Consider the following 24,238-nt stretch of genomic DNA (forward strand, 5'->3'; position numbering starts at 1 on the left):
AGATTCCTGAATTTTTGAGGTAAATAATGTTTACCTAGACATTATTGATATATATAAGCCCTGTTTGCCTAAACAGGGGTTTGGTATAACGTAACATGCTTTTTCTGCAGATCTCCAACATATCATTGGAGTCATGAGGGATGTTGGTTTTAGTACTGCCACAGGAAAGACAACAAAATTCTAATTTTATATAATGAATCAGAATGTAGGCAATTTCATACAGGAGGTTTTTTAAAAATAAAAATTAGTTAATCCTTTGGATTTTATTGAAAAGTACAAACTTTGGGGGACTTTATATAATGGAGAAAATCTAATATTTTTCTTCCCTGTCCTTTCCTCACTTTATCGATAAATTAAGATACAATCATATCAACTTTATGAATCACTAACAACAAAAATGATGCCAGCTTATTGATTAATGCTGAATATGCTGATGAAACTAATACGAAGTAAGATCACTTTGTGAGCCAAGAGTTTAGTTGAAACTAGAACTTACTGGGTAAGTTTGCCAGTCAGAAGGCAGGAGACCTGTTTCTTGATTCTGAGTTTGCTACACACTACCAGAGCCTTGGATAAACTGTCTTTCTCTCAACGTCTCTGTATCTGTGTCTGTAAAATTTAGGACTAAAAATTTGTTGGTTACAAATAATAATAAAGTATTATTGAGCACCTACCCTCAGTCAGGCACTGTGCTAAGCCCTTTGTATTATCTCACTTAATTCAAACAGTAGCTTCTTTGAGGTAAAGTTATTATTATCCCAAATTTTCAGTTGCAAAAACAGATGCAAAGTAGGCTATGGTGTAATATACCAGGAGCGCACTGAGTGCTGTTCTTGTATCCTGGCCCACTTTGATGTAATCCTCATAATAGCCTTGAAGTCTGCCTCCATTTTAGAGGTTAGGAAATGAAGACTACAGGAAGGCAAGTCATTTGCCCACCTTTTCTTCATAAGAGCACAAGAGATCTAGCACAGATATACAGGTTTCTTGACTCCTAGGATAACATTTTACTACTATACCCTGCTTACATTAAAACCATCGAAATCTGATTTTCCATGTCTATGATGTTTATCTACAGAAGAATCCTTGGAATTTGGCAACTTACAGACTGAATCTGGCCCATAGATGTGTCTTGTTTGCCTGCATAGTAATTTAAAAAGTTTATAGTTGCCAACATTTTAATGCTAGGAAGCTTCTCATAAGCAATCTTTATTTTTGTCTTCTCTTGAAAAAATAGAAAGTTCCAGCCCGTAATAGCCTCATGGCAAGTGACTGCTGGAACTGCGTCCCACGCTGTCAGGTTTCACACTATGTCCACGCAGCCCATTTGGTTTGCCTGGGGGCCCTCCAAGGCCTTTGTGTTCATATGACTTGTGGGTTAAATCGAAGAATTCTACCTCTTCAAAAATCAAGGCATTTGAAGGTCTGCAGTACAGCAAGTTGGTTATTCTACTTGACTTCTTTCTCATGACTTCTATGGGAATGAAAGTCATAGTGGTGTGGTTTATCTTTCACAGGGCTTTTACACACTGAACGCTTCTCCACTGTAAATGACATTTCAAATTCAGGAAGCCAAGCCGAGTCATAATTGGCACTGTCACTGTTCGGGTTTGATGCTGGCACCTCATGTGTTTGCCTGGTTGAGTAATCTGTTTACATCTGGGGAGGCCACACACAGACAAATGTGAACTCTGTTTATATTCATTTCCTGCCTAGGAACTTGTTTCCTGCGAGTTGCAGCTTTGGAAGGCCTGATAGATTGGAAATTTACTGGTATAGACTTGGAAGCAAAAACTTTACGTGAACCCATTTTGGGAGCTGACCTGAATAACCTTCTTTGGGCTATAGCAAAGGGGACTTTCCCATTGACAGGTCCAGTTGATTAGAACAATTGTATGAACTTCATGCCCGAATATAGGATGCTCAATGTAATCAAGACACTCAGTAATCCCATTTTACGGACAAGGCAATTGAAAACCAGAATAAAGTTAGCTAGATGAGTACCTATTACATATCATAAATATAAGACAGCCAAATTCTCTCTTATTTCCTCGGGGTCTCTCCCAGCCATGTAACAACTAGCTCCACTCCCAGCATTCCAAAAGAAAGACAGACTCACCCCTGCCAGACTTCACTGTCTCTGCCTTTTCCATTTCCTGTGAGCATCAGTATGCAAAGGTACAAGAGAGAGAGGATTTTTAGGAGACCCGGAAACTCCCGGGTCTGGCTTTTGTCTTGCCCTCAGGGTCAGTGGCCTCCTCAGGCCTCCTTCCCCAGTTGTGATAATCTGGCAAAATCCTTGGATTATTGGCATCAACGAGTGCATATTAAATAAAATTTTACATTTAAGACTTTGCTGAGAGACTGCATTCTTCAAATATGGAGCTAGGAATGCTGGAAGTCATTTATACAAAATTGTCTTCTTTTACACTCTCCGTTCCTCGTCCTGCCACCTCCAGCAGTAGGTCACAGGTAAAATTAGGAAAGGAGCAAATGGGAAAAAAAACAAGAAGGTCTCCAGGAGGTGAATCATTGGCACCATTTTTATCGGAAATACTTACCTGGAACCTATTTTTGGAAGCATTGGGATACCTGATCCTGGTTTGGTGGAGCTGCAAAACTCTCCTTGCAGAGAGCATCTTGTTTTTTATTCAGAAAACATAGTCACCTTAGTCTCCAGCGTTCTGCTAGGCATTATGAAGCTTACAAAAAGAGCATGCAGAAGGGATGGCCTCAGCTTTCAGGGAGTATATACTCGAGGTGCATAGTCAGAAAATGTGTACGATAGTGTTCATGTAAGAGCCTCAGTCTCCTTTGAAGCGCTATCAGCATGTTAAAAACACTTAACACAAGAAATATTCCTGTATCCATTCGGGTTTCTGAAGGACAAATGTATTTTTGAGGTGAAAGAAAAGAAATGATATAAAACTAAGGCGAAAAGATGTTAAGCTGCCTGGCGAGGAGAGACTGAGCAGATTTAGAAGTGACTTTATAAAAGGTAATCTTTCATATTCAGCTACTTTAGACATTGATGAGCCTACCAAGGGGTAACGTTTCATATTATAACTTGCCACAGGTTAATTGGCCAATGATAAGTTCACTGCAAACTTGAGCACCATTTGGAATAGTATGGTGTGTTTTTAATACGACTCTTAAGAAAGTGTTGAAGTCTTCCTTATGTGTGGGTAATACTGTTGGCAACACGAGATAACATTTTTGTGCTATAATAGCAGTCATACATGTAAAAATTCCAAAGAGAGAATCAGCCTTTTGGAATGTGTTTTCTGTTTTCCCTTTTTCCACGGTTCTCTTTCAGTGGATATGTAGCTTTGAAGGTGAGTGCAATTAAACATTCCTTGATATTGTATCTCTCATGCATATGTGAGAAAATTTAATGGCAAATTTCTTCTCTAAAGAATGTGCAAAACCCTTTTGAATTGGCTGGATCTTCTAGAACTTTACTCTGAAACTTAGTTGCTCCTGATCTTATGTCCATTTTCAATACACTGTGTGTAAATGGTTATTTATTTTCTAAGCGCATTTATCTGACTGTCAGATGAAGCATTCTGCATGGATGGAGGTGGAAGTTAGAGGAAGGTCACGAGAATATGTTCTGTGTGCCTTCACATTGGCTGCTTAGAGGTCTCTGGTTGTTATTTTGCTTCCCTTCATGCCCTTCTTAATTCTGGCTTTTATCCCAGCCATTGTGACAGCTGTTTGTAATTCTGTTTGCAGTTCATTTCTGGATGAATTACGCATTGCCCTGTCTGCTTGTCATTGTTGTGGCCTCTTCAAGTTCCCATGTGATGGGATAACAAAACAGTCTGGGTTCTGTAAAGGACTCGACTTTCTATTCAAATGAGAATTATTTTTAGAAAGCTTCTATAGAATCTAAAGTTCCCTCAATCAGCAGGATTTATATAAAGCCATATGTTGGTGTGCTTTCCTCAGAAAAAGCCTTAGAAAAGTTCTTTCACAATTTCGCAGCTTGCAGGAAGCTGCATTCTGTGGGCAGGCCTGCCCCACGCACCTGAAGTCATGGCAAGGTTTCTGTGAGGTGCTGAGTGTGTGAGGTCTCCGCTGGTCATTTTCTCTTGAGGCAATAGAGTCAATCAGGAAAGGCCAAAGCTATACTACAGTGAACTCTGTTAGCAGCCAAGTTGAGGATGCAGAGTGATCTGTTTAATCAATACTTTATCTGGATTGTCAGTTGTAAAAGGCTTAGAAATAATGCAACAAAATACTCAGCTCTGAAATAACACCAATGTCATTTCACCTTTGTTTGATTCAGAAGGTCCTTTAGAATCTTTGCGTCCTGGGGGAGCTAGTTAATAAAGATTCCAGGTTTAGCATGTTTGATAAACTAGCCTTTATTCCAGTTAGGAAGGGAAATAGGCAAGTGGAAATGTCATAAAGTCCTCCTGGCCCAGAAGGGAGATGAGAGCCCTAAGCAAAAATAAGAGTGTTTGTGGTTAGTGTCATTAGTATTACTCCTTGCTCACTGCTATTAAATACCCCATAAATATTTCACTTCTGGAGTATAAGATGAGTAGGCTGGGCATGGTGGCTCACGCCTGTAATCCCAGTACTTTGGGAGGCTGAGGTGGGTGGATCACAAAGTCAGGAGTTCGAGACCAGCCTGGCCAATATGGTGAAACCCCATCTCTACTAAAAATACAAAAAGTAGCCGGGCTTGGTGGCAGGCTCTTGTAGTTCCAGCTACTCAGGAGGCTGAGGCAGGAGAATTGCTTGAACCCAGGAGGCGGAGGTTGCAGTGAGCCAAGATCACACCAATGCATACCAGCCCAGCTTGGGTGACAGAGCAAGACTTGGTCTCAAAAAAAAAAGAGATGGGTCAAAGTAGGCCTTCTTCTTTACCTGTATTTGACCCTCACCTGTTAGCACCCTGTTCTGTAATATGCTTTGAGCTGCTTCATAAGTCAGATCGCTACTGATTTGCAGCAAAGGCCCAGGGTTTTCAGGAAAGATCTCCCAGAAATGGGCCTCACATTGGTCTGTCTAGCTCATATAGCTCAGTTCACTCCAAATTGGACTCACTCAGAAACAGGCCAAGTGGACGTATCTGATTACACAGCATTTCACGTCCCAGTGGTCTAGAGTGCATGCCATGTGCCACGGGCTCATGTTCTGACTTGGTGCCCTGTCTCAGTACCAGCTCCCATTTTAGGCGTCCAGGTTCATCCTTCAAAGGGTTGGAAACAGCATCACAATTTCATTCTCTCAGGAGATTTCTCACCCTTGACAAGCCTGCAGGACAGACAGACCTGACCTCCATGGCCCTTTGTCCTTCAGCCATGATTAAATGAATATTCACTCTGCAGAGCATCACACCAGGCATCGTGGAAAAATTATAGAAGAAGGAGGTGATGCACTCCTGGCCTTTGAGCATCTTATCAACTTACAGGAAAGATAGAAACAGCATGCAACAAAATATATGAAAACTTAAATGTCAGCTGGATATATAGAGTTATTTATAAATTCAATTGACATAGCCTGGAAATACATATTTATATATACATATATCTATATGTACATAAATTTAAGGCATTTCTGAAGTGACTAGAATTAGAAAAAGGTAGTTTTCTATTAGCTTAGTTTTTGTCCCCCAGAAGTGACCCTGAGACAAGGACTTGAGGGCTGGTAGTTTATTTGGGAGGTATAGGAAATGCCAGGAAGAAGAGAGGGAAAGAATGGCAGGGAAAGGAAGGCAGCCAACAAAGGGTATGATATTGAGCCAGCTGTAAGTATGCACAGCTGGAGCTAAAGCCTATGGAAAAGTTCTAGGAAATAATTTAGAACATTTGCCCTAGACTCCCATCAGTCACTGGTTGAGGACTCCCTTCATGGCGAGTTAATACTCTGATATTTATAGACCACCATGCTCAGACAGTGTAGTTTCTCGAAAAACAATACAAAACAAACATCATGGAAGGATATGCAGTTAACGGCAGTTCACAGCTGGTCTTGGTAAGACCTGAGGGATACGGTAAGAAACCAGCATTCTCTGCTACATTCACAGATATTGGTGAGAGAAATGGTTTTGAAAGGAAACAGGGATTTTGAATATAAGGAAGCCAGTGTCTCTAAAAATCCAAAAGTAATGGTGGTATGACATTCAAGCCACTATGATAGGCTTCCTTATACAAGTTCCTCAAAAGAGTATGCCTCAAGTGGCATAGGGAAAAAGGTCGGAGTGACTAGCTGAATCAGACTGAAAATGAGGAGCAACTTGAGGTACAAGGATTCAGGTTGTGATGATTGCCCTAAGTTAGGATTCCCTGTGATTCACTGGACATGTCTCCGCTGCAAACCCTATTCAGAGTAGTGAGTAGGGTAGCCACACTGGGTTGGGAAGCAGTTACTTTATCTGTGTTATGAAGTCCAGACACACCACAGGAAACATTTCAGAAGAATGAGAGCTGAGTGTTATTAGAGATGCAATGGGTCAACAAGTCCTTCCTTCAACTCACCTAGCTCAAAGAGGTGGATGGTGGCCAATAAGCACTGGAGGTTTTATACTAGGTCTCCTGTGTTTTTAAAGGATAAGACTGACAGCACTGGGGCAGTGGGCATGGGGGTGCTCATGATTAGTAATACCTCTAAAGTAGATCTGATATAATACAATATTTTCTTGAATTGCATTGTATATATAGATCTTCTCTAAGGAGCTGGTAGATGGGAAGTTAACACTGTCAAAGGAAGAAACACTGCAGAGGGCTCTTGTTCATCTGGCACTGGTTAGTTATTGACATATTGCTACAGAAGGCCTGTAGCCTAGGCTTTAGCAAATGCCTCTTACAAGGACTCCTGTGTGTCAGTCTTTGTTAATGGAAATGCCTATGTGTTTTATGTAACTTTTAGCTGCCCTGGAAGATGTGCCCAGGAATGAGCTTTCTGAGACTGCATCTCAGGGTTAATTATTATTTGATATATAAAATCATACTGATATGGTTTGTCTGTGTCCCCACCCAAATCTCATCTTGAATTGCAGTTCCCATAATCCCCATGTGTTGTGAGAGGGACCCAGTGGGAAATAATTGAATCTTGGGGGCAGTTACCCTCATGCTGTTCTTTTGATAATGTGTGAGTTGTGTTGAGATCTGATGGTTTTATAAGGGGTTTTTCTCCCTTTGCTTAGCATTTCTGTCTCTTGCTGCCATGTGAAGGAAAATGTGTTTGCTTCCCCTTCCGGCATCATTTTAAGTTTTCTGAGTGCTCCCCAGTCTTGTGCATTTCTTTATAGCAGTGTGAGAACAGACTAATGCAGTAAATTGGTACTACAGAGACTGAGTGTTGCTATAAGGATACCCAAAAATGTGAAAACAACTTTGGAATTGGGTAACAGGCAGAGGTTGGAACAGCTTGGAGGAGTCAGTGGAAGATAGGAAGATGTGGAAAAGTTTGGAGCTTCCTAGAGACTTGTTGAACGGCTTTGACCAAAATGCTGATAGTGATATGGACAATTAAGTCTAGGCTGAGGTGGTCTCAGAGGGAGATGAAGAACTCCTTGGTAACTAGAGCAAAGGTTACTCTTGCTATGCTTTAGCAAAGAGACTGCTGGCATTTTGCCCCTGCCCTAGAGATCTATGGAACTTTGAACTTGAGAGAGATGATTTGAAATTGGAACGTACATTTAGAGGGAAGCAAAGAAAACAATATTGTCATTAAATAAAAATCATCCATATTTATTTATTTTAAAAAAAAGTTTGAAAAATTTGCAGCCTGATAATGCAATAGAAAAAAAAACTACGTTCTTGAGAGAAAGTCAAGCTGGCTGTAGAAATTTGCATAAGTAACAAGGAACCAAATTTTAATCTCCAAGACAATAGGAAAAATGTCTCCAAGACATGTGAGAACTCTTTATAGCAGCTCCTTCCATCACAGTCCCAGAGGCCTAGGGGGCAAAAATGGGTTAGTAGGCCAGGTCCAGGACCCACTGCTGTGTGCAGCCTAGGAACTTGATGCCCTGAGTCCCAGATGCTCCAGCAGTGGCTAAAAGGGGCCAAGGAACAGCTCAGGCTGTTGCTTCAGAGGGTGCAAGCCCCAAGCCTTGGCAGCCTCCATGTGGTGTTGGGCCTGTAGGTGTACAGAAGACAAAAATTGAGGTTTGGGAACCTCTGCTTAGATTTCAGAGGATGTATGGAAACGCCTGGATGTCCAGGCAGAGGTGTGCTGCAGGTGCAGCGCTCTCATGGAGATCCTCTGCTAGGGCAGTGCAGAAGGGAAATGTAGGTTGGAGCCCTTATACAGAATCCCCACTGGGGCACTGCCTAATGCAGATGTGAGAGGAGGGCCACTATCCTCTAGACCCCAGAATAATAGATCCACAAACAGCTCATGCTGCGTACCTGGAAAAGTCACAGAAGCTCAATGCCAGCCCATGAAAGCAGTTGGGAGGGGGATGTACCCTGCAAAGCAACAAAGATGGACCTGCCCAGGGCTGTGGGAGTCTCTGACATCATTGTTCCTGGATATGAGACGTGGAATCAAAGGAGATCATTTTGGAACATTATAGTTTAATGACTGCCCTACTGGATTCTGGACTTGTGTGGGGCCTGGCCTCTTTGTTTTGGCCAATATCTTTTATTTGGAATGGGAGTATTTACCCAGTGCCTATACCCCCATTGTATCTAGGAAGTAACTTACGTGCTTTCAATTTTACAGACTCCTAGGCAGAAGGGACTTGCCTTGTCTCAGATGAGAATTTGTATTCAAACTTTTGGGTTAATGCTGGAATAAACTAAGACTTTGGAGGACTGTTGGAAAGGTATAATTGTGTTTTGTAATCTGAGGACATGATTTGGGAGGGGCCAGGGGCAGAATGATATAATTTGGCTGTGTCCCCACCCAAATCTCATCTTGAATTGTACTTTCCATAATCCCCATATGTCATGCAAGAGACCCAGTGAGAGGTAATTGAATCATCAGGGAGGTTATCTCCATGCTGTTCTCTTTATAATGAGTGAGTTCTCACGAGATATGATGGTTTTTTTAAGGGGTTTTTCCCTCTTTGCTTGGCACTTCTCTCTCCTGTTGCCATGTGAAGAATGACATTTGTGCTTCTCCTTCTGCCATGATTGTAAGTTTCCTGAGGCCTCCCCAGCCATGTGGAACTGTGCGTCAATTAAACCTCTTTCTTTTATAAATTACCCAGTCTTGGGAATTTCTTCATAGCAGTGTGAGAATGGAATAATACAGATATCATCTGATGTGCCCTCTTTTTTCCTATATTCTATTTAGATATGAAGCAGAGAATATCTAGAACAGAAATGTCAGGATACATTAATAATTTATTGACAGTTTTTATCTGCAAAAATATGTTGGGCAGTATTATGATGCTCACATGCATTTTTATGTACTCAGTAACACAAAAAGGTATATCAGGGTGGATCTAGTCAGGAGAGATAAGCTAAACCAATTATTTTAATGGAGGGAATTAATATAAAGAATTGTAACCAGGCATTGAATGGCTGAAGAGGCACAAATGGATACAGAGGTTCACAGTGGTAGTAAAATGTGGGAAGCAGCTGTGCTACCACAGCTGGTGAGTACGGGGACAATGAGACTTAAAAATTGGATGACAGCCCCTCCAGAGGGTGAACTCAGCCATCTTAATATAGGGCATTGGATGGTAGGCTAGTGTCTCTCAGCAGGGACACAAGAAAACAGATGCTGGAAATCCAGAGAACCTACAAGGTTGAATCACTTGCTCTTACTAGAACCAGTTGCTTCTGTCAGGGAAGATTTATTACTTGGGCAATGCTGATGAAAAGAAAGCAAACAAGGATCTGTGTTCTTCTCTTTAAGACAGACACACACACACACACACACACACACACACACACACACACACACAGAGGGCAGAAAGAGGAAGAATGTGTACTAGTGAGAGCACTGGCAGGATCAAAATACACACAAGAGCTGGCTGAGATAAGGAAGGTTGCTACTCAGTTATTAAAATAATCATAACAGTAGGAACTTTATTCAGGGGAAATAATATTAAGGACTCTTATTTGGCTAGAGGATGGGGGTTAGTTGGGTTCTAAAGTCGGAATTAGGAGAAATCACAAACACTAGAATTAAACACTGACACTGTGAGAGCTTGTTGGAATGAAAAAAAATAGATTAATGTCTCTTTGCTCATGCTTACTGTGTGATATACATATGTATACTGAGTGAAGTACAGGTGGAAAATGTTCTCCTTCTGTCTATGTTATTCGTTTCTCTCCCATCCTTCTGCATGATAACCAAGCATTGAGAGAGGAATTCACATAAGTAATGTGTATACAACTTTGACTTAAATTATACCAGGTATGTGCTAAGTACCCTATGTCATGTGCCATATTACCTGATGATTACATTGATCCTAGAAATTATATTATTATTCCTCTATAACAGAAAAGAGATTGGATGTTCAGGAAAGTTAAATTAACTAATGTGCTATGGGCACAGCTGGTGAAAAATAGGACCTTAATTTCAAATATTTTGCCAAAAAGCCTATAGTCTTATGCTCTCTTATAATCTTTTTCTTCACTCAATGATTCTGACTTGACTTCATGTATGCAGTGAATCATATATCATCTCTAACAGCAAGAATTGAAACCTACATGAAATGATATCCAAAATATAGTAAACTTTCACTATCTAATATGGTAGTGCAAGTTTACTGTACCTGTACATATGGCTATTTAAGCTCAAATTAATTAAGATTAAGTAAAATTTGAAATTTCGTTTCTTAATTATAGTAGTTTCATTTCAGGAACTCAAAGCTACCAGTGGCTAGTGACTTCTGTATTAGACAGCACAGAACATTTCCATCATGGCATGAAGCTCTGCAATAGAACTATAGTGAATGAATGATCAAAGTATAACTCAAAAACCTTGTTTCCAACTCCAACATTGTAAACAAGTCTACAAAATAACTGGCTAGTATCATGATGGCAGCATCAAGTCCACATATAACAATACTACTAACCTTAAATGTAAATGAGCTAAATGCTCCAGTTAAAAGACACAAAATGGCAATCTGAATATAGAACCAAGACCCATCAGTATGCAGTCTTCAAGAGACCCATCTCACATACAAAGACACACATAGGCCCAAAATAAAGTGATGGAGGAAATTTTACCAAGCAAATGCAAAACAGAAAAAAGCAAGTGTTGTAATCCTGATTTCCGGCAAAATAAACTTTAAACTGCCAAAGATCAAAAAAGACAAAGAAGGGCCTTATGTAATGGTAAAGGATTCAATTCAACAAGAAGAGCTAACCATCCTAAATATATATGTAACCAACACAGGAACACTCAGGTTCACAAAGTAAGTTCTTAGAGACCTTCAAAGAGACTTAGACTCTCACACAGTAGTAGTAGGAGATTTAACACCACACTAACAATATTAGACAGATCATATAGAGAGAAAATTAACTAAGATATTCAGGACCTGAATTCAGTTCTGCATTAAGTTGACCTGATAGATATCTACAGAATCTTCACCCCAAAACAACAGAATGTACATTCTTCTCATCACTTACTCTAAAATTGACCACATAATTAGAAGCAAGACTCTCTTCATGACACTCTAAAATTGACCACATAATTGGAAGTGAAACACTCCTCAGCAAATGTAAAAGAACTAAAATCATAACAACCCTTCTCTCAGACCATAGGGGAATCAAATTAGAACCCAAGATTAAGAAATTTACTCAAAACCACACAACTATGTGGAAATTGAACAACCTGCTTCTGAATGACTCCTTGGTAAATAATGAAATTAAGGCAGAAATCAAGAAGTTCTTTGAAACCAATGAGAACAATGATACAATGTACCAGAATCTCTGGCTGCAGCCAAGGCAGAGTTTAGAGAGATATGTATAGCACTAAATGCCCACATCCAAAAGCTAGAAAGATCTCAAGTTAACAACCTAAAATCAATTAAAACAACTAGAGAACCAAGAGCAAACAAACCACAAAGATAGAAAAAGACATGAAATAACCAAGAACAGAGCTGAACTGAAGGATATAGACACATGAAAAACACTTCAAAGAATCAATGAAACCAGGAGCTGGGTTTTTGAAAAAAATTAATAAAATAGATAAACCCCTAGCTAGACTAACAAAGAAGAAAAGAAAGAAAAATCAAATAAACACAATTAGAAATGGTAAGGGGAATATCCCCCTGACCTTACAGAAATACAAACAAATCATTAAAAAATACTATAAACACGTCAATGCACATAAACGAGAAAATGTAGAAGAAATGGATAAATTCCTGGATATATACACCCTCTCAAGCCTGAACCAGAAAGAAATTCTATCCCTGAATAGACCAATAATGAGTTTTGAAAATTGAGGCAGTAACAAATAGCCTACTGACTGAAAAAAGCCTAGGACCAGATGGATTCACAGCTGATTTCTACCAGAGGTACAAAGAAGAGCTGACACCATTCCTACTGAAACTATTCCAAAAAACTGAAAAGGAGGAACTCTTCTTTAACTCGTTCTATGAGGCCAGCATCATCCTGATACCAAAACCTGGCAGAGATACAACGAAAAAATAGAAAGCTTTATGCTAGTATCCTTAATGACTATCAATGTGAAAACTGTCAACAAAATCCTGGCAAGCTGAATCCAGCAGCACATTAAAAAGCTTATCCACCACAATCAAGGAGGCTTCATCCCTGGGTTGCAAGGTAGTTCAACATATGCAAATCAGTAAATATGATTCATCACATAAACAGGGCCAAAGACAAAAGCCACATGATTATCTGAATAGATGCATAAAAGGCCTTTGATGAAAATTAACATTCCTTCATTTAAAAAACTCTTAATAAACTAGTTATTGAAGGGACATACCTCAAAATTATAACAACCCATGTATGACAAACCCACAGCCAATGTGATATTGAATGGGTGAAAGCTGAAAGCATTCCCCCTGAAAACCAGCAGAAGACAAGGTTGCCGTATATCGCCACTCCTGTTCAAGATAGTACTGGAAGTTCTGGCCAGGGGAATCAGGCAAGAGAAAGAAATAAAGGGTATTCAGATAGGAAGAGAGGAAGTCAGACTATCTTTGTTTGCAGATGACATGATCCTCTATCTGGAAAACCCATCTTCTCAGCCCAAGAGCTTCTTAAGCTGACAAGCAATTTCCACGAACTCTCAGGATATAAAGTTAATGCTAGTGCAAAAGTCACTAGCATTCCTATACACCAACAACAGACAAACCAAGAGCCAAATCACAAGTACACTTCCATTTACAACTGCCACAACAAGAATAAAATTCCTAGGAATATAGCTAACAAGGGAAGTGAAGGACCTCTTCAAGGAGAACTACAAACCACTGCTCAAAGAAATCAGAGAAGACAGAACAAATGGAAAATCATTCATTCCATGTTCACAGAGAAAAAGAAGTAATATTGTGAAGATGGCCATACTGCCTAAAGCACTTTATAGATTCAGTGCTATTCCCATTAACTTACCACTGACATTCTTCACAAAATTATAAAAAAACTATTCTGAAATTTATACAAAACCAAAAAGAGCTTAAATGGTCAAGGGAATTCTAAGCAAAAAGAACAAAGCTGGAGGCATCACAGTACCCAACTTCAAACTACATCGTAGGGCTCGGTAACCAGAACAGCCGGGTTCTGATACAAGAACAGACACATAGACCAATGAAACAGAATAGAGAACCCAGAAATAAGACCACATTCCTACAACCATCTGATCTTTGACAAACCTAAGGAAAACAAGAAATGGGGAAAGAATTTCCTATTCAATAAACAGTGCTGGGAGAACTGGCTGCCATATGCAGAAAATTGAAATTAGATCCCTTCCTTACACCATATACAAAAATCAACTCAAGATGAATTAAAGAGTTAAAAGTAAAACCTACAACTATGAAAACCCTAGAAGAAAACCTTGGCAATACAATTCAGGGCATAGGCATAGGCAAAGATTTCATGATGAAGGTACTAAAAGCAATTGCAACAAAAGCAAAAATAGACACATGAGATCTAATTAAACTAAAGAGCTTCTGCACAGCAAAGTAAACAATCAATAAATTAAACAGACAACTTAAAGAATGGGAGACAAATTTTGCAACATATCCATCTGACAAACATCTAATATCCAGCATTTATAAGGAACTTAAGTTTACAAGAAGAAAACAACCCCATTAAAAAGTAGACAAAGGACAAGAACAGACATTTCTCAAAAGAAGACATACACGTGGCCAACTAACATATGAAAAAAATAACTCAACATCACTGATCATTAGAGAAATGTAATTCAAAACCACAATGAGATACCATCTCATACCAATCAGAATGGCTATTATTATTAGGTTGGTGTGAAAGTAATTGTGACTCTGTCATGGAAATTAATGGCAAAAGCCACAATTACTTTTGCACCAACCTTATAAAAAGTCAAAAAACAACACATGCTGGCAATGTTGTGGAGAAAAAGGAAATGCTTTTATACTGTTGGTAGGAATGTAAATTAGTTCAATCATTATGGAAGACCGTATGGCAATTCCTGAAAGGACCTTGAAGCAGAGTATCTTTCAACCCAGCAATCTCATTACTCAGTATATACCCAAAGTAATATAAATTATTGTATTATAAAGATACATGTGTGTGCATATTTTCTGCCACCCTATCTGCAATAGCATAGACATGGAATCAACCTAAATGCCATTAATGATAGACTAAGGAAAATTTGGCACATATACAGCATAGAACACTATGCAGCCATAAAAAGATCATGTTCTTCATGGGGGCATGAATGGATTTGGAAACTGTTATCCTCAGCAAACTAACATAGGAACAGAAAACCAAACACCCTGTATTTTCACTTATAAGTGGGAGCTGAAAGATGAGAACACATGGACACATGGGGCCATGAAGCACACACTGGGGCCTGTTGGAGAATGGAGGTTAGAAGGAGGGAGAACATCAGTAAGAGCAGCTGTCAGATGCTGAGCTTAATACCTTGGTGATGGGATGATGTGTGCAGCCAACCACAGTGGCACACTTTTACCTATGTAACAAACCTGCGCATCCTGCATATGTATCCCTGAACTTAAAATAAATGTTAGAAAAAAACCTTGTCTCTAAACCTAGCTCGGCACTTTATTAGTTGTGGATCCATAGGTAGGTTACTTAACATCTCTGTGCCTTTGTTGCTCCGTCTGTGAAATAGGGATAGCGAAGACAGCACATCACAGGGTTCAAGTGAGAAATGAATGCAACACCATTTATAAAGCTATTAATGCTGTACGTGGCACATTGTGAGTTCTAATACATGTTACCTAAAATGGAAGAGGGTCTGTCTTAGTTTCTAAATGCTGTGCCATATCTGTTTCCTCCCTAATATTGATAATTTATGTTTGGAGTACTCCATGGGGGCAGGGAATCCTACGTTAGCTCACAAGGTCATTTTATTTAACATACATTTATACAACTCATACTGTGTACTAGGGTCTGATGTAAGCACTGAACACATAGTTATTTCATTCTCCACACAATCCTATGTGGTAGCTATCCCATACAAAAGCCTCCGAATTTCTATACCTGCCACATTTTGTGACTTATTTTGATAAGTCCTGTGGGAATGGGGTGGATAAATTAAAGATGAAAGAATAAGATTCTTCCCTTAAGGCAGAGGGCAAAGAAACAAATACTTGTAGAGGGTATATTATCTCAGGCTAGATATTTTGTGTGCATTATTTAATTTCAAGCAACAACTCTCTGTGATAGGTGATATTCCCATTTTGTAGATGTGGAAATAAACTAATGAGGTTTTTGGGTTTTTTTTTTATAACTAACTCAGCATTGCACAGCCAGTTCATTGTGAGGAATGGGATTCTAACCCAGGCCTGATTTCAGACCCTGTACACCTTTCACTGCATCTTGATGTCTGTTAATAGGAAAGATAATGTGCATATATAAATAAAATGTTAAGGTATAGATAAAACATATATAGATAAGTTGTCCTCGGAGATAAGGGGAGTAATCAACAAGCCAAGAGGTTCCTGGGATGCTTCACTGAAGAGGGAGCATTTGAAATAGGATCTGAAAGTGAGCAGGTTGTAGGCTGGGTGGGATTGGGAGAAGGAGGTTATAGGTAGAGGGAAGATCACAACCAAAGGCCTGATAGGATCAGGATAACATGTGTAGTTGGCAGTAATGGACCAAGGAGGTGAAACTGCCTGAGTAAGAAGCAATATCTTTCATCAACATTGTTTAGAATTGCCAGAGCATGGTCATAATAAAGAGCAGACTGACTCTTAGTGTATTTATTGCTTTTAAACTCTACAGATAATGTACCTGCTTTATTAGGTGTATCCAGGACAGACCACTCCTATCAACCTGTATTCTTTGGTATGCCATTGGGTTTGTTGGAATTAAGTTTCTCTTGAATTCTGTTCTCTGTAAGTCTTTCTTGGTAGCGCTCCAAATTTCTACGATTTCTAGCCTGTTTTATTCCCAGCCTGTGTTATTTCTGGCTTGCACTCTTCACTATGTGATTTTTACCCTGTGTTCCAGGAAGACAGGTTCTTTCAGGGGCAAAGAGTTAGCCCTAGGCTTTCTATAGGTTTTGGAAAAGAAGGATCACAAGTGGAACCAGGTGTCTCTCATACTCCAGGTCTGGAGTTCTTCTGCCTCAGGCAGGAAGCCTGTCTAAAATAAAAACTTTCTTCAGGATCTGAGTGATATCCACAAGCAATGCTAGATTGAACTAAAGGGCATGGGCCATGGCACTGCAAGAACCTTCTTAGAACTTTTGTCACTTGGTGGGAAGTTAAGAGTGGGCTGACTTGAGCCTTGAAATGGTTAAAGGGAAGACCATGTGGTTGAAACACTCTCTACCCCCACCCCCCTGGTCTTTCCTTGACTACCAACCTGGGGCAAAGGAAGGAGGATCTCCTGCTAATTTTCAACTGCATTGTGCTCTCTGTTATGTAGCATTTCAGTGACATCATCCACTCAGGAGAGTTGGGGCGAGGCTGGCTGAGGTTCTCAAGGAGCTGAGTTTTGAGTTCAGGTGCTCGTGTAGCAGTGGAATGATGCCTCCTGATCTTTCAGACCTTTGAGACCTCTGGGCGGTCTTAGAAATCACCTCAAGCCTCCATCCAGTCCAGGATACGACTGCCTAGGGGAATTCCAGGGAAAGGTGGCAGGTAGAGTATCCTTTCTGAGTTTTATTCTCTTGTCCTCCTTTCCCTTCTTTCTCTGTGTCTGTGTTGCTCCGTTGTGTCTCCTCCTCGAGATTCCAAAGAACATTGATGCCAAGGTATTTATTTTATGTTCTTGTCAACAGAGATACCATGGACTATAAGGTGATGAATGCCACGATGAGCTCACTACAAGATCTCAAAGATTCCAAGCCACTGGCTATTCCAAAGCATAAAGCCACCCTTCAGGAGCAGCGTTGGGAGGCAGACTGGGAGGAGGTAAGGAATCATCCACTCTTCCCTCTGCCCCTTGCCTCCATCAGCCTTTCACTATCAGATTGTTTGGGCTCTTGCCTGATGGGCTTTTTCCTGTGTGTTCTTCCTTAGGCCCTGAGTTTTTGCCAAAGGATGGATCACCCCCTCAGGTGTCCAGGGAGCTGCTGAAGCATAGTGAGGCAGATGCACAGGACAGAAACACAGAAACTGGAACCAACAGGCACCTAAAGTTGATTCGCACCCAGCATCCCTGAAGACTGATGTTCTCTGAGCTGTAGTTCTTCATTGGACTGTTTTTCCTTTGCTATCACCTGCCTAACACATAGTGCTGGATGCTTTTGACTGGTTGGATTTCTTTTTTTTTTTTTCCCTTTATTATTTCTTTCCTTGATTCTGGGAATTATAAAAAAAAAATTGCTTTAAAAAGTAGTATTCTGTGCTGAAATTAGCCTTGTTTATGAACAAGTTTTATCCCTAGGGATTTCCTGAATTGCAGTCCCAGGTTACCTTGTAAATGGGGCTGTGCTGTTTGATTTGTATAGTACTGATCTGTAGGTTAAAATACATTTTCTTTCTTTTGTTTCATTCTTTTTTTTAAAGTTTGGATCCAGGTAATGGCCTGAGTCACATTTGCTTAGCTACTGAAGCGATCTCAATGTGGTATCGCTTAGAGTTGAAACATAATCAAACATACATTATACCTGGGGCTCTTGCACACTATTTGATGTATATGTTACACTACAAAGAAACACAAACCTTGTAGGTTGAAGTTTAATTCCTCTTTGATCCTGCAGCTAGAATGCTAAAGAAATTGTAAATATCAAAAGTGGCTTCAAATACCCTGAATGTAAGCTAGTCAACAGTAAGTGGATGGTTTCAGAATACCATTTTCTAAGACAAAGCAGGAAGTAGAGATCTACCTGAGCATCCACGATGTTGCTCAGGTCTGTCTGTGGATCTGTCCATTTTGGAGTAAAGAACAAGGCATGCTTCTGTGATTGTGCTTATGAAAACTGTGGTATTTCCGATTTATGTTTTGTAATTGTGCCTGCCTTGCAATAAAACACATTCAGTTGACTCAGCAATAAGGTCTCTGTCAATTTCCTGCAAAACTGTGTCTTTAGTAGCTTTCTAAGAAAGTCCAGTGTAGACCTATCAGTGGTTGACCTGCTAGACATTTCCGCTGGACCTAGCATTATTGCTTTTTCAGAAATAGCACCAGAGCTGTCCATTGTCTACACATGTGGTCAGTTGTCTGGTCAGCTTTTCAATTTTTCATATTACCATCAACTACAGGAATCTCTAGTCACAGCCTAACCCTGTTACGTAGATGTGCTGCCATCTGCCATCGTGTTCTAACTCTGGAGTCCCTGTTTATTTCTGAGACTCTAGGACAAGCCAAAAACCCTCTGGACCTCGGCGTCCTCATAAACAAAATGGGGATAATGATACTTCCTATGATGTGGTGATAAGTACCTGTAAAAGGACATCACATGGATGGTACTTTGAACATTGTAAATTCATTTGGATGTGGCAATACTCAATACATGGTGGCTATTTTATTTGTTAATAAAGAATTGAATGAATTTCTAAATCTCTTAGAGTTAACCTTTAGTTGAGAACACTGAGTAACCTCTGAGTAGTTTCTTAGGCCTCTGTACTTAAAGCTCTTGGAAAAAACGTGAAGATTCATGAGGCAGAAGTCTGGAGTGGAGAATCTGCTGCTGCCTTCCTTGGCCACATAACCAAATACCTCAATTCCTTAATTTCTCCTTCTGAAAATTGGGCAGATGTTTTACCCCCTTCACAGCAATGACACTATCCCATTCTCAGAAAAGTATATACTATCCTGTTCTCAGAAAATCATATAACTAATAAGACACCACCTTTTCTACTTGTTTGCAACTTCAAGCCCATGTCATCCAAGAGGAGGTGAGTATCTCTCTGGATACTGACAAGGAGAGCTCTTTAACTAAGGAGAATAATCCAAACCATCAAAAACCACATCACACTAGATCTGTCACTTTAGTGGAAAGTACTTCCGAGAGAACCCTGGTATTCTCTACACCACACCTGGGATTTTGTGGTGATCAAAATGTGCAGCAGAGACAAGAGCTGACACGATTCATTTTGGACTGGGTGGCAAATAGAACGGTTGTTCCCTGATTGCCATGGTATAGATTATTGTCCCACGGTCATTATTCCTGGACTTCAAGACATGCATAGTAGAAAGAATATTTTCTACTTTCTACCCTGAAGTATTAAAATGACAATAAGAATTGCAGCAGCAAGTTAACAGTTATTGAGCACTTACTGTAAGCTGGGCATTAGGCAAAACATTACGAGCTCTGGCTGATTTCATCATCAGAGGGATTGCATGAGTAGGTACTCTCATTACCCCCATTGCTTACATGAAAAACTGAGCCATGGAGTGGTTAGGTAAGTGAGCCAGACCACCCAGTTGGTGCGAGGCATAGCTGGATGAATCAGTCAGGTTGTCCTGACTCCAGAGCTTGACCTCTTCACCACCAGGCTCAGCTGCTTCCTCATTTGGGCTTCTGTCCCTGTCTGATTGCTTACTGGTTTGTGACTTTAAACCTCAATTTCGTTGTCCTTATTTGTAATTTAGGTCTATTCTCGTTCTCTCTCACCTGCTTCCCACAATTATTGCCTATGCTCTTGGAAAATGTGTTCCATGTAATTTCCACTTCCCTCCAACAGTTTATCCAGAGGTTGGTGATATGGTGTATCTGTTTGAAGAACCACTGGAATTGAAAGCAGGTTACATAGTTGTAAACAGGTTGTAGCGGCTGCAATTGGCATCCTGTCCACATTTTTAAGGGCTTCCTTTAACTGGGGCACCATTGTATATCACAGGCCAGAAGTGCTAGGGCATGCATTCCCTGCCCCACTGAGACTAGCCCTCAACCAGTGGCTGAAGAGATGTGTGATGTAAACACTCCAGCTCCCTCACCCCTTGGTGGACTGAATGAGGCATGTTCTATGCTGGCTCTGAGTTCTGTGAGGTGATGCTCCAGTTGCTCATGGTGTTAACTAGTTGTTGGCCACTTTTCATTCTCTATCTCATGCTGTTATCCACTCTTAACCAGTGCTCCCTAGAATCACTTCCCCAGGAAGTAATTTGCACAAAAATTCTTATCTTAGACTCTGCTTCTGGGAGAAACCCAAGCAAATTCAAAGTTCTGGTGCTGGTCAGTTATAGATATAATAAAGCACCAGAGGAAATACAGCAGTATTATTCAAGACTAAATAGTCTCTTTCTTTGTTTTTCTACTGATATTCTGCTAATATCAGAGGGATTAAGAACAGGAATGGGGGCCTTATAAACCTGAGACACAGTTGCCAGAGAACAATTTCCTTCTTGCAAAATAGGCACCCTTACAAGTTATGAGATATTTTTCCTTTAAATGAAAGACTCAACTAACATGATAATAATACCAGGCAAGAGTCACCTGACGGCAAATCAAATTACAATTCACAGACTAGGGCAAGTCGTTAAATATAAGGAGGTAATGGGAAAAGGAGAGAGTCACAATCCCTCACCTCTCAAGGACTCCTATTTGCCTTTGAATCACTTCTGCTTCAATTAACATCGATTGAGCTTGCCTAGAGGGCCTGGCTCTTGTCAAATCCCATTACAGGAGGCTCCAAGATACTATCTGTCGCAAACCTTTGTTGTACTGAGACTTTTTTGTGGGAATATTGAATATGGCATGGAGTAGCTAACACATTGATCAGGGATGTGATAACAAGAGGTTTGCTTTTTCTAGGGTGGCAGTATTATAAACAGGATTTCATTTTACCATTATTATTATCAACTAGATCCGATTCTCTAAGTTCAAGTTATGATGCTCTAAAAAGCATGTCAGACTGACCCACTACTGCTTTTAGAAATAAACATCGAAAATGTCAATCCTGTAAAGTGAGAAAATGTGACTGAATCTTTGTTATAGACATCACACACTGAATTTACTTGTTTTGTTGGAAGGAGACACACAGAAACATGTTTTCTCTATGGGGTTCTCAGTAAAGGAGTCTCTGTTTATTTTATCTGAGATGTAAAAGGAATTAATAGTATTTATCAGTCTGTCTTATGTCTTTTCGTCTCACTCTTGCAAAGATCTTGGAGGGTGGGGCTATATTGTATGCCTCTTTGTTTTCGGCATGTGATTGATAACAGAGCTTTCTTCATATTCAGTATCTACTCCTTCTTTACTTGAAATAAACTAGATGATGGAAACTGTTTATTTTATAGATTTCCTGTGGAATTTTAAACCATTAATAGTGTGTACCCAGCCTTATGCTTAATGGAGGAGGGAAAGAAAATCAAAATCCCATCCTTGGATGTGTGCTTAGATGTTGAGGGGCTAGATTCCTATGAGGAAAAAAATCAAAGAATAACATTGTTTCTAGGATTTTTTTTATGACCAAGAACATTTTATGCAGTGACACACTATTATAGGTACCTTTTTAATGCTTGCATTTTAATCTTATTTTTAATTTTTAGAAAAACATTTAAATGCTCTTGCTACTAATAAAACACATCTAATGAATGGAATCATCTCAGATATTAAATTAGATTACAAATTTAATTAGACAAATTCTCCTAAGTATTTTAATAAAATACTGACCAATTTCATTAAGTTTCAGAAACTTTAAAAGCGGATGGCACCACATGTGCATGTACAAACAATCACAATCACAATGGGATTCAAAATTTTTATTCCTACACTTAAACTCTTAGGTAGTATTTATATAATGGGTTTATGTCTCCATTATTCACAAACTTGTTTTATACCTTCCTTGTTTGTTATACTTCTCATTGTTTATACTTTCCTAGGTTTCAGTAATTTTGCTAAACTTGAAAGAAAAAGAATGCAGTTTCAGTCAAACTGGTGCTGCAGATACTGGGCTGTCAATCACATGGTTTTTGGTTGATACATGGGATCTTATTGGATCCCTTCAAAGTTGATACAGCCAGTCCTGGGCCAGTGTTTTCTGGCTTGAGTTTTTTTGTGAGAGTTAAAGTTTAGCCACTATGTCAATGGCTGTTGGAAGCCCTTGTCTTATACAAGAAACATGGAGCTTCCTCTGAGGGTTCCCATGTCCATCAAATCTTAGTTCCAGGCAGTAAGACTCTACTTCATGATGCTTTCGTTTTTCAGTATTTTTGATGAAAGCATCTAGTGGTTTCATTATCTAAGAGTTGAAGAGATAAATCTGGGCAGCAGATACTCTTCTGTGATCACCACATCATATGTCAGTTTCCAACACACCACTGGAATTTTTCTTCTGACTCTTATCAGTGACCATAGGGGCTGGTAACTCATCTGGTCTACCAAGAAAAATCTCCAGTTTTCTTGAGTTATTTGACTTAACATTCACTGTAGATTTTTTCCTATTTCTTGAGAAAAATAAAGATATTGAAACATATCAAAGAAACTGAACATCTATACATGTCAATTTTCTAATCTCACTAAAATATTTTAAAAATAAATATGCCTTTCTCTTTGTTTTTCGATGACCTCTTTGTACATCATCTACTTTTTTTTTATTGCTAAGTACTTTTATGGACTGAAGTGAAGGCTTTTCACAGACATAAGTTATTCCAATAAACCATAATTATTCTTGTTCAAATTATTATATTGTGAGCACACCATAAGCTGTCTCCATTGTCTTTTCAGCATTACTTCTGAGACATTTTTGAAAGTCCCTTGCTTAAAGGCAACAAGATGTTCCATACTCATATTGTTTGTTGTTTATTGTTAGCTAAGGTTTTAGTCCCTGAGAAGCCCTGACTCCTAATAATAAAGAATAGCTCTAGGATTGTGTAGTAGCTTTATCCCTAGGAATATGGTGATAGTCAAAATACTACTTCTTTTTGTCACTTTAGTGGAAGTGCTTGAAGGAAGTATTCAATCATGTCCCACATAATGATGTTTTATAGATATAATGGTGGTCCCATACAATTATAATTGGACTGAACAATTCCTATTGCCTAGTGATGCTGTAGCCATCGTAAGGTTTTAGCACAATGTATTACTCACGTGATTGTGGTGATGCTAGTGCAAGGCAACCTACTCCTCAAGAGGAGCCTGGGGCAGGTTCTTCAGGAGGTATTCCAGAAGAAGGCGTTGCTATCATAGGAGATAAGACTTTCCTGCTTGTTATTGCCCCTGACAACCTTCCAGTGGGACAAGATGTGGAGCTGGAAGAGAGTGAGACAGTGATATTATTGATAGTCCTAACTTGTGTGGGAGTAGGCAACTGTATTTGTCTGTGTCTTTTTTTTTTTTCAAGTTGAAAAAGAAAAATATAATTTGACAATCTGGAAACAGAAAAACTTTAAGAATAAGAAAATAAAATACTTTTGTTCAGCTGTACAATATGTTTTAAGCTAAGTGTTGTTACACAAGAGTAAAAAGTTAAAAAAATTAAAACATTTATAAAGCAAATAGTTAACAGTAAGCTGAAGTTACTTGTTACTGAAGAACAAAAATTATTGAAAATAAATCCAGTGTAGCTTAAGTGTACAGTGTTTATAAAATTCACATTAGTGTATAATAATGTCCTAAGCCCGCGTTCATTCACCACTCACTGACTCACCCAAAGCAACTTCCAGTCCTGCAAGTTCTATTTATGGTAAGTGCCCTACACAAGTGTACTATGTTTAATCATTTATACCTCATTTTTACTTTTCCTTTATGTTGTTTGGATACACAAATACTTTTCCGTTACAATTAC

At 39.4% G+C, this 24,238-nt stretch overlaps 1 protein-coding gene and 1 long non-coding RNA gene across 3 annotated transcripts in view; both read left to right on the forward strand.

The window, feature by feature from the left end:
- The window catches only part of LOC119466904, a 185,694-nt gene extending 167,136 nt beyond the window's left edge, over nt 1-18,558 (forward strand). Inside the window, exons 2-4 of one of the 2 annotated variants that reach the window (XR_005195412.1) lie at nt 16,989-17,203; nt 17,344-17,476; nt 17,585-18,558. This is a non-coding gene — a long non-coding RNA (uncharacterized LOC119466904). The remainder of the gene's footprint in view (nt 1-16,988; nt 17,204-17,343; nt 17,477-17,584) is intronic. The other variant, XR_005195413.1, reaches the window with a different exon arrangement.
- Nucleotides 1-24,238, forward strand: part of LOC108282351 — a 611,237-nt gene that overhangs the window by 168,704 nt on the left and 418,295 nt on the right. The window lies entirely within an intron of this gene.

This window comes from Cebus imitator, unplaced genomic scaffold (genome assembly GCF_001604975.1).
Source record: "Cebus imitator isolate Cc_AM_T3 unplaced genomic scaffold, Cebus_imitator-1.0 Scaffold239, whole genome shotgun sequence".
Taxonomy (NCBI): Eukaryota; Metazoa; Chordata; class Mammalia; order Primates; family Cebidae; genus Cebus; species Cebus imitator.